Source organism: Lynx rufus, unplaced genomic scaffold (assembly GCF_022079265.1).
Source record: "Lynx rufus isolate CCGP_SWC_20201006 ecotype Redwood Valley unplaced genomic scaffold, mLynRuf1.p SCAF_4, whole genome shotgun sequence".
In the NCBI taxonomy this organism is placed as follows: Eukaryota; Metazoa; Chordata; class Mammalia; order Carnivora; family Felidae; genus Lynx; species Lynx rufus.
In genome coordinates, this window is record NW_025814856.1 from 170105437 (window position 1) to 170116149 (window position 10713).

Sequence of the window (10713 nt, forward strand, 5' to 3'; positions counted from 1 at the left end):
TGTCTCTTGTGAATCTGATTTGGCAACTTTGTTTTTCTAAGGCTTATTTATGTATTTTGAGAGAGAGCCACCGCATGGGGGCACAGAAGCATGCGCGTGGTGGGGGGGAGGGGCGGAGGGAGTGAGAGAATCCCAGGGAGACTTCACGCTGTCAGCGCAGAGCCCGCAGGGGGTGGGGGTGGGGATTGAACTCACAAATGATGAGATCATGACCTGAGCCCAAATCAAGAGCCAGACGCTTAACGGACTGAGCCTCCTGGGCGCCCCTGACTTGGCGACTTTGTGAGGAGGGTAAAAGCCAGAGGGTAAACTTGGACTGTGAGTTCCAATCAGAAACTCTACTTTTGGGAGCTGCCCTCCCATGTGCTCCCCGCCTGTATCCACGCGCCGGATCCTCAGGGTCTTCTCTGTGTTTAGGACGTTGTCCTGCAGAGAGAGGGATCAGGCGGACGGCCGTCGTTTCACTCCCACTCCAGGCTCTCCCAAGGCTTACCCAGTGCTTAAATCTCCTGCGTGTATTTACAGCATCACCTGTACCCTGTGCCGGGCTCCCTCTGCCCCGGACCCTCCGCTGGTGGCCCCATCAGGCGTCTTCCGTGTGAGTCTCTGGTACGAGGCCTGCCAGAGGCCTGCGTGTGGAAGGGCATTCATATTTCCTTGACCAACAGGAGGTATTTGTTTCCACATACGTCCCTTGAGTTCTCAAGGAAAACTGCTTGCTGTCTGAAATTCTTTCGAAATATAAATGTGAAATAAAACCCCTTTTCCTTGACCTGAAACCTCAGAGCAGGTAAGCTAGCTGACACTGGGGCAGCAGGTCATGTATGGCAACTGTCTTCTGTGTGCGTAAGGCCCTACTCTGTCTCATTCATGTGGAAATACCGATGGGTCTCTGGACGCGTGTGCTCACCCACGGCGTGAGGTGTGGTGGTGTCGGCCTTGGAGGGGTTTGTGACCTTCTTTAGCCCCCACTTCCCACGTGGGGCTGAGGGAGGACTTGGGGAGATGATGGCTGGGGTAATGTTCTCACCGACACATAGGACCACATGCACTGGCTTCCTTACATGATGCCAGAAAACCGAAGAATGGCAAATTCTAGTCTAGCCAGCTCCCCACGGTGCTGTTCATGACCACTGCAGTCCTGAGCTGGGCTTGCTGATACAGTTTTCCAGTGACTTCGTGTGATTGGATGGTACTCACGAGACATTCCTCCCTCTACCTGGCCGTCCCATGGGTCACATTTTCAAAGAGTCCCCTGGAGAACACAGTCCCTGGGAAGGTTGCAGCTTGCTGATCTTAGATGTCTTGCCTAGATTCCTGTTAGTTTTGATTCCTGATTTTCCCTTCGTATTATTCATCCTTCAATCCTCTGTCCTGATGGTCAGGGTCCACGATTTCAGGTTCCCTCCATTCTCCAAAGTCTGTCCTGATGGTCAGGGTCCACGATTTCAGGTCCCCTCCATTCTCCAAAGTCTGTCCTGATGGTCGGGGTCCACGATTTCAGGTCCCCTCCATTCTCCAAAGTCTGTCCTGATGGTCGGGGTCCACGATTTCAGGTCCCCTCCATTCTCCAAAGTCTGTCCTGATGGTCGGGGTCCACGATTTCAGGTCCCCTCCATTCTCCAAAGTCTGTCCTGATGGTCGGGGTCCACGATTTCAGGTCCCCTCCATTCTCCAAAGTCTGTCCTGATGGTCGGGGTCCACGATTTCAGGTCCCCTCCATTCTCCAAAGTCTGTCCTGATGGTCGGGGTCCACGATTTCAGGTCCCCTCCGTTCTCCAAAGTCTGTCCTGATGGTCGGGGTCCACGATTTCAGGTTCCCTCCGTTCTCCAAAGTCTGTCCTGATGGTCAGGGTCCACGATTTCAGGTCCTCTCCATTCTCCAAAGTCTGTCCTGATGGTCGGGGTCCACGATTTCAGGTCCCCTCCATTCTCCAAAGTCTGTCCTGATGGTCGGGGTCCACGATTTCAGGTCCCCTCCATTCTCCAAAGTCTGTCCTGATGGTCGGGGTCCACGATTTCAGGTCCTCTCCATTCTCCAAAGTCTGTCCTGATGGTCGGGGTCCACGATTTCAGGTTCCCTCCATTCTCCAAAGTCTGTCCTGATGGTCGGGGTCCACGATTTCAGGTCCCCTCCATTCTCCAAAGTCTGTCCTGATGGTCGGGGTCCACGATTTCAGGTCCCCTCCATTCTCCAAAGTCTGTCCTGATGGTCGGGGTCCACGATTTCAGGTCCCCTCCATTCTCCAAAGTCTGTCCTGATGGTCGGGGTCCACGATTTCAGGTCCCCTCCATTCTCCAAAGTCTGTCCTGATGGTCGGGGTCCACGATTTCAGGTCCTCTCCATTCTCCAAAGTCTGTCCTGATGGTCGGGGTCCACGATTTCAGGTCCCCTCCATTCTCCAAAGTCTGTCCTGATGGTCGGGGTCCACGATTTCAGGTCCCCTCCATTCTCCAAAGTCTGTCCTGATGGTCGGGGTCCACGATTTCAGGTCCTCTCCATTCTCCAAAGTCTGTCCTGATGGTCGGGGTCCACGATTTCAGGTTCCCTCCATTCTCCAAAGTCTGTCCTGATGGTCGGGGTCCACGATTTCAGGTCCCCTCCATTCTCCAAAGTCTGTCCTGATGGTCGGGGTCCACGATTTCAGGTCCCCTCCATTCTCCAAAGTCTGTCCTGATGGTCGGGGTCCACGATTTCAGGTCCTCTCCGTTCTCCAAAGTCTGTCCTGATGGTCGGGGTCCACGATTTCAGGTCCTCTCCATTCTCCAAAGTCTGTCCTGATGGTCGGGGTCCACGATTTCAGGTCCCCTCCATTCTCCAAAGTCTGTCCTGATGGTCGGGGTCCACGATTTCAGGTCCCCTCCATTCTCCAAAGTCTGTCCTGATGGTCGGGGTCCACGATTTCAGGTCCCCTCCATTCTCCAAAGTCTGTCCTGATGGTCGGGGTCCACGATTTCAGGTCCTCTCCATTCTCCAAAGTCTGTCCTGATGGTCGGGGTCCACGATTTCAGGTTCCCTCCGTTCTCCAAAGTCTGTCCTGTTGGTCAGGGTCCATGATTTTAGGTCCTCTCCGTTCTCCAAAGTCTGTCCTGATGGTCGGGGTCCACGATTTCAGGTCCCCTCCATTCTCCAAAGTGGCGCGAATTGTATTTGTTTAGCAGTTGTTACCTGTGTAGACACACCATCATGGAGGGGACTTGAGTCCCTCCTGCCGCCAGAGCTTAAAGGTGGGTTCCCGCTGTCTGTTTGGCCAGTGACTTGTCCGTGCTGGGTGCCCTCCGGGAGGGGCTGTGCAGGTTCGGCGTCGGTAGCAGTGTCTGTGCACATGACATCTTGCTGTGCTGAGACTTTTCAGACAGATTCCCTGGGGAAGGTTGGTTTTAGAGACGGGTCAAATAATGTTGGAAGAGCCAGTGAGCATGCAGCAGCCCTGTCTCCAAAGCCGCGTCAGCCGTAGGCCCGTAGGCATGGCACTGGCTGCCCGCGCGCCATGAATGCACACAATAGTCATTCCTGTCCCAAAGAGAAGGTGGCATGGGCCCCACTCTGACCCCTGTTGAGGATGGGTGGGATGTGCTCCTGCCAGGCCAGGAACATCCATGGAAATCGCTGGGAATCCCACCCCCCGGTGGGCGAGGGCGGTGGGGAGGTGGGGCCCTGGGAACCGTTTTTGTGTTAGCAGAGACTTCCATGTGAGGCTGCTACTCGGATGCTCCCAAACAAAAACAGAGCCCCAAAGGGGACGCAGGTACATGCATGCACAGACCGTGCTTTGGCGTGGCAGGGGCAGTTTCTCATGGGCACACACTGCCCTGCAGTGTCCGGGGTCTGGGTGGCTCCCCCTCCTCGCCTGCAGTGCTCCTGCGGGTCCTCCCCTGGGTCTCACCTGGGAAATCGGGACAAGTCATACTTGCTTTGAGACAGGGCGTCAGGGAGGGAGACCTAGGGCCTTGCAAGCCTCCCATCTATGGTTGCAAGCAGTTTTCAGAGAAGAGCCTCTGGACGTGTCAGTGTTTCCTGCTCTGGGGAGCTGGGGACGGAGGAGGGCTGCGTGCCCCGTCCCCACTCCCAGCAAGCTGGTGGCAGGGACCACGGGGAAGTAAGCAAATCTCTTCAGGAAGAGCCAGATATCCAGCCAGGTCGTCTCGTGCTTGGGTAGCTTTTCTGCCTGGTCATTGTGGCAAAGGTTGATGAGTGGAGTTGGAAGAGTTGATTGCTTGGTGAATGTGTTTTAAAATGGATTTTAATTGTTGGTGTTTTTTTTTTTTTCTGCTTTTGCCTGAAAGGTCTTTTCTAGCAAAGGTCATAACTTTAGAAGTCTGAAGCAAAATCAGCACAACGGGAAGTTCCCTGCAGTAAACAAGCATGGTGGGGGAGCAAGGGGTGTGGGGTCCGGATGCGGACACCGCCTTCTGCCACACTGTGTTTGAGGGTGGGTGGTCCTCCGGGCTGTTTCCCAGAATTCCTAGAGTCCAGTGGAGTGACACTGAAGACAGGAAGTGAGTTAGCTAGAACGGTTTCTTTGTTTTGCACTAAAATGGCCTCCGCTGCTGGTGCTAAGGTGTGCTCCTGTGCTGCTGGAACCTGGAAGACCACCTACAAAGCGCAGTGGGAGCTTTGTCCGCACTTGGCCTCCATGCAGGTCGTACACATTTGAGCGTCACATCCTCACATGGCACACGTCTGTGGCTGCACCGTCCACGGGCAGAGAGTTCCCTCGTCGCCTCTGCATGCCAGTGCAGATGGCCCGTCTGTGTCCCGCCCCAATGGATGCGGCTCTTGTCCCCTGCCCCTCCTCCATGCCGACCCCCCCCCCCTTCTCTCAGGTATGTCCGTCAGACCATCAGCACTTCCCACGCAGTTTTCCTTCTTGAGAGTTCGGAAGGCACGCAGGCTACGCTTTTTCAGCATCCTTAGGTGTCTGCAGAGAGGATCTTCGGGCTTCCTGGTCTGTGATGTTGGTGGAGCTGGAACACGATGGTCATTGTGCAGCCTGTGTGATAATGAAGTCTGTAAATAAGGTAAACGCCAATTAGCCGGGGACTGGTTAGGCCAAGCCTCAGCAAGCCCTGTGTAAATCGCCAGAAAGGCAGGACCCCAGCCACGTATGGTCCCTGCTTTGACTCCTTGTTTTCTTGTTTGCCTGTGTTTTACAACCATTAAAAAATGTAAAAACTATCCTCAGCTTCCAGAGGAATGGTCCTTGAACTAGATTTTGCTCGAGGACCTGCTAGGTTAAACTGTGCTATAGCCGTACAATATGACCCTATGTTGTCATTAGAGCAGTTTTATGTGACAGCATTAAATGAGATGGCAAATATTGATGCCATGTATTTAAATGAAAAAACATCAATGCATGTCACAAAACATGGAAAATACAATTTCCGATTTTTTAAAAAAATGTTTATTTGTTTTGAGAGAAAGAGAGAGAGAGCGTGAGGAGGGAGGGGGAAAGGCAGAGAGAAGGGGAGAGAGAATCCCCAGCAGGCTCCATGAGCCTGACTCGGGGCTTGATCTCACCAATGGCGAGATCGTGATCAGAGCAGAAATCAAGAATCCAATGTTTGACTGATTGAGCCACCCAGGTGCCCCCGATTTCGATTTTTCAAGAAGAACCCCTCCTTAAAAACATTCGTGTACACGGGTGCCTGGGTGGCTCAGTAGGTTGAGCGACCGACTTTGGCTCAGGTCACGATCTCACGGTTTGTGAGTTCGAGCCCCGTGACGGGCTCCGTGCTGACAGCTCGGAGCCTGGAGCCTGCTTCGGATTCCGTGTCTCCCTCTCTCTCTGCCCCTCCCCCACTCATGATTTGTCTCTCTATGTCTCAGAAATAAATAAACATTAAAAAAATTTGTGTACAAATATGCAAAAAAAAAAAAAAAGACTGAACAGAAACCCAATCTTAACACCATCTCTGGATTGAGGCACTGCAGCCCAGCAGGGGTCACTAATGTGCGAGGGGACACCTGCACTACAGAAGCCACCATGGAATGAAACATCAGCTGGCTTGTCTCTGTCTGCTCGGCCGCCCTAACAGAACACAACAGACGGGGTGGCTTGTAAACAACAGACACTTACTGCTCACAGTTCCGTAGGCTGGAAGTTTGGGCTCTGGTGAAGGCCCCCTTCTGGGTTGCAGACAGCTGTCTTCCTGCTGTGTCCTTACATTGTGGGAAGACGGCTAGCTAGCTCTTGGGGTTCCTTTGATGGGGGCGCTGATCTCATTTATGGTCCCCTCCCCCCATAACCTTGCACCTCCCAAAGACCCCACCTCCTAACACGGTCACCTTGGGATGAGGGTTTCCACGTATGCATCTGGGGGAGACGCATTCAGTCCATGCGCACCCCTCCATGTTAATACTTATTGTCTCTAGTTCTGGGCTCCAGAGCAGAAAGTCTGCGTTTTGGTTCCTCTGAGCCTTTGAGAAAGACTCTCAAGGATGTTGACTTAGATCCGAGGCACCACGGAAATTTCCTGTGGAGGTCGTTAGAGGTTTGTGATTCGAATTTAAACATGGTGTTACCTCATCAAAATAAATTCAGTATTGACCAACGGTTTCAATATAGAAAGTGAAACCAAAAAATCACTAGAGGAAAACATTTTTTTGGTATGTGGTAAAATCATTTCTAAGAATGACAGAAACCGTGAAGCTCATAAAAGAGAAGATTAATAAATACATCGGCTGATGAAAATAGAAAACCGTAGAACAAAAATGCCGTAAATAACATCAAAAGACAAAGTATGAGATGAAAAATATTTGCAACACATCAGACAAAAGTGTATTCTCCTTAAATGTAAAGAAAGCTCAGATCTATAAGATGGACAATGCACTCGAAAATCAGCAGAGACTTAGAAAAGACAGTTCAGGCAGGGAAATACTGATGGCCAGTCAGCACGGCCAAATTCACAACTTCACTACTAATTCAAGGACTGTTTCTCAAGAACAGTAATACCGTTTCCCTCCATCTGATTGGCAAAAATGCTAGAGCCTCACACAACCCAGTGCTGGCAGGTGTGCTCTCAAGTACACCAGTGGAGGGGGTACATAACTCCAGCTCTTTGAAGGTCATTTTGACGTGGTTTGTCAGAATTTAAAAGGCATTGTTGCTTCAAGGAGCAGTTCCCCTGCTGAATTGTTTTCTGTGGCTGCCCTCAGAGCCGTGCACAAATACATACACACACCTCTGTTCGCGGTAGCGTTTTGTGCGACAGCAATTCAGGCGTCTGTCGGTAGGGGGCCAGTTCCGGGAGGTTTTATTACGACCAAGACACGGAGCATGGTGTAGCCATTACGAACAAGCTCCAAAAATGTTAGGTGAAAGCCAGCAGGTTGGTTTGCAGTAGTATGACATGACCTTGCGAATTTAAAACATTAACGCCTTCCTGCGGTCAACAGAGGTGACCTTTGCTGCGGGGCGTGAGGAGCCCTTGTTCTTTTGGCTTCTGCCTCCTTTTTGTATGCATGGATTCTACAGTTTAAAAAATGACCTTCTGTTATTGAAGGATTTGGATGTCCAGACAAAATTGAAAGTAAATACAAGACCCCCCCACAATCCCCCCAAACAAACACCTCTCAGTGGATCAGAGACTTGGGACGACCCTGAGGCTGGTGCTCCCGGAATCTAACACCAGCTGCTAGGGGAAACTGAACAAACACAAGGAAGCCAAGGAAGCCAAGGAAGCCAGGCTCTCTTTGGCCCAGAGCGAAGGTTCCCTTTAATGATCTAGAAATTTTTATATTAATGTCAAGCATGGATAGTATATTGAACCGTTATCTGTAATAAAATGAGCCATTAATAGTTTATAGTAGGGAGTACGTCTACCAAGCTCCAACTTACCCTAAAAGAATTTAACCTCAAGTTGATATAAAATTGCTGAACCAATAGTCCTGTGAATTAGAATTCTAGGAGCTCTTGTGCTCTGTGATGAGTGTATGTGTGCATGTGAGTATATGTGCATGTTTTGGGGATGGTGGTGGAATAGTATCGAGGTGGGAATTTAGAAAATGTGTTCAATGTGGGACTGAGATAAGAAGTGTACTGAAATATTGAAGGATATTAACCCAATAGCCAAGAGGTGCTATGAGTGTGTGTGTGTGTGTGTGTGTGCGCGCGTGCGTGTTTTCTCCCAGCAAGGAGGATTCAGAGGAGAGGTCCTATCAGTATTTTTAAGCAGGGCATTTAAGAGAATAGTTGTAGTACCCAGAGTAACACTCATTAACAAACCTCAAACATCAGCTGACAGCGTGGTGAGAGTACCTCCCGCTTGGTGCATCATAGGTGGTGGGGCCTGTCCATGTGGTGACTCGAGCTCCAGGTGTCTTCCACTTTCGAAACTGCATTTCGACATAGGACTTCCAAGGAAAGGAGAGGGCAGAGCAGGGACGCAGGCCACTCCCACCCACAGCCACTGACCAGGGCTGGTCACGTGGCTCCAGGCCACTTCCAAGAAGTCTAGAACACAGCGCACCTGTGAGCAAATCTTACCCAAATGTCTGTGGCATCTGGGTTTGTGCTCTCAGGGCTTGAATTCTGAGGAAACGCAGACAGCTAAAGACCTAAGACTGTGTTTTCTTTCTTTTTTAAATTTAAATTCAAGTTAGTTAACATATAGTACAGTAATGGTTTCAGGAGTGGAATTTAGTGATTCATCACTTACTTATAACACCCAGTGCTTGTCACAAGTGCCTTCCTCAATGCCCATCATCCATTTGGCCCATCCCCACCCCCCTCCCTTCCTCAACCCTGTTTGTTCTCTGTATTTAAGAGTCTCTTTTGGGGTCACCTGAGTGGCTCAATGAGTTAAGTGTCTGTCTTGATTTTGGCTCAGGTCATGATCTCATGGTTGAGACTGAGCCTTGCATCAGGCTCCATCATGAGTGTGGAGCCTGCTTGGGATTCTCTCTCTCTCTTCTCTCTCTCTCTCTGCCACTCCCCTGCTCATGCTGTCTCTCTCTTTTTTCTCTCTCTCTCAATAAATAAAGATTTCAAAAATGCATAGGGTTTGTCTCTCTCTCTCTGTTTTTATCTTATTTTTCCTTCTCTTCCCCTATGTTCATCTGTTTTGTTTCTTAAGTTCCACATATGAGTGAAATCATATGATATTTGTCTTTCTCTGACTGACTAATCCGATTAGGGTAATACACTCTAATTCCATCCACATTACTGCAAAATGCAAGATTTCATTCTTTTCAATTGCCAATTCCATTGTATATATATACACCACATCTTCTTTATCTATTCATCAGTCTATGGACATTTGGGCTTTTTCCACAATTTGGCTATTGTTGATAGCACTGTTAGAAACAATGGGGTGTGTATGTCCCTTCGAATCAGCATTTTGTACTCTTTGGATAAGTACCTAGTAGCGTAATTGCTGGCTCATAGGGTAGTTCTCTGCATAGGGTCTCTTATGGTTTGTCTCTCTCTCTCTTTGTTTTTTTTTGAAGAACTTTTTGAGGAACCTCTATACTGTTTTCCAGAGTGGTTGCACCAGTTTGCATTCCTACCAACAGTGCAAAAAGGGTACCCCTTTCTCTGCATCCTTGCCAAAGTCTGTTGTTTTCTGAGTTGTTAATTTTAGCCATTCTGACCAGTGTGAGGTGGTATCTCATTGTGGTTTTGAATTGCATTTCCCTGATGATGAGTGTTGTTGAGCATCTTTTCATGTGTCTGTTGGCCATCTGGATGTCTTCTTTGGAAAAGTGTCTGTTCATGTCCTCTGCCCATTTCTTCAGTGGATTATTTGTTTTTGGGGTGTTGAGTTTGTTAAATTCTTTATAGATTTTGAATCTAACCCTTTATCAGATATGTCATTTGCAAATATCTTCTCCCATTCTGTCAGTTGCCTTTTAGTTTTGCTGACTGTTTCCTTCACTGTGCAGAAGCTGTTTATCTTGATGAGGTCCCAATAGTTCATTTTTGCTTTTGTTTCTCTTGCCTTTGGAGACATGTCTAGCAAGATATGTCTTGCTGCAGCTGAGGTCAAAGAGGTTGCTGCCTGTGTTCTCCTCTAGGATTTTGATGGTTTCCTGTCTCACATTTAGGTCTTTCATCCATTTTGAGTTTATTTTTGTGTATGGTGTAAGAAAGTGGTCTAGGTTCATTCTTTTGGATGTCACGGTCCAGTTTTCCCAGCATCACTTGCTGAAGAGACTGTCTTTATTCCATTGGATATTCTTTCCTGCTTTGTGAAAGATTAGTTGACCATACGTTTGTGGATCCATTTCTGGTTCTCTATTCTGTTCCATTGATCTGAGTGTCTGTTTTTGTGCCAGTAACATACTGTCTTGATGACTACAGCTTTGTGATGCCCCCAGCTTTGGTTTTCTCTTTTGAGATTGCTTTGGCTATTCGGGGTCTTTTCTGGTTTTATGAAAATTTTAGGATTGTTTGTTCTAGCTCTGTGAAGAATGCTGGAGGTATTTTGATAGGGATTACATTAAATGTATAGATTTATTTGGGTAGTATAGACATTTTAACAATATTTGTTCTTCCATTCCATGAGCATGGAATATTTTTCCATTTCTTTGTGTCTTCTTGAATTTCTTTAATAACCTTTCTATAGTTTTCAGTATACAGAACTTTTACCTCTTTGGTTAGGTTTATTCCTAGGTATCTTATGGTTCTTGGTACAATTGTAAATGGGACTGATTCCTTGACTTCTCTTTCTGATGCTTCATTATTGTTGTATAGAAATGCAACAGATTTT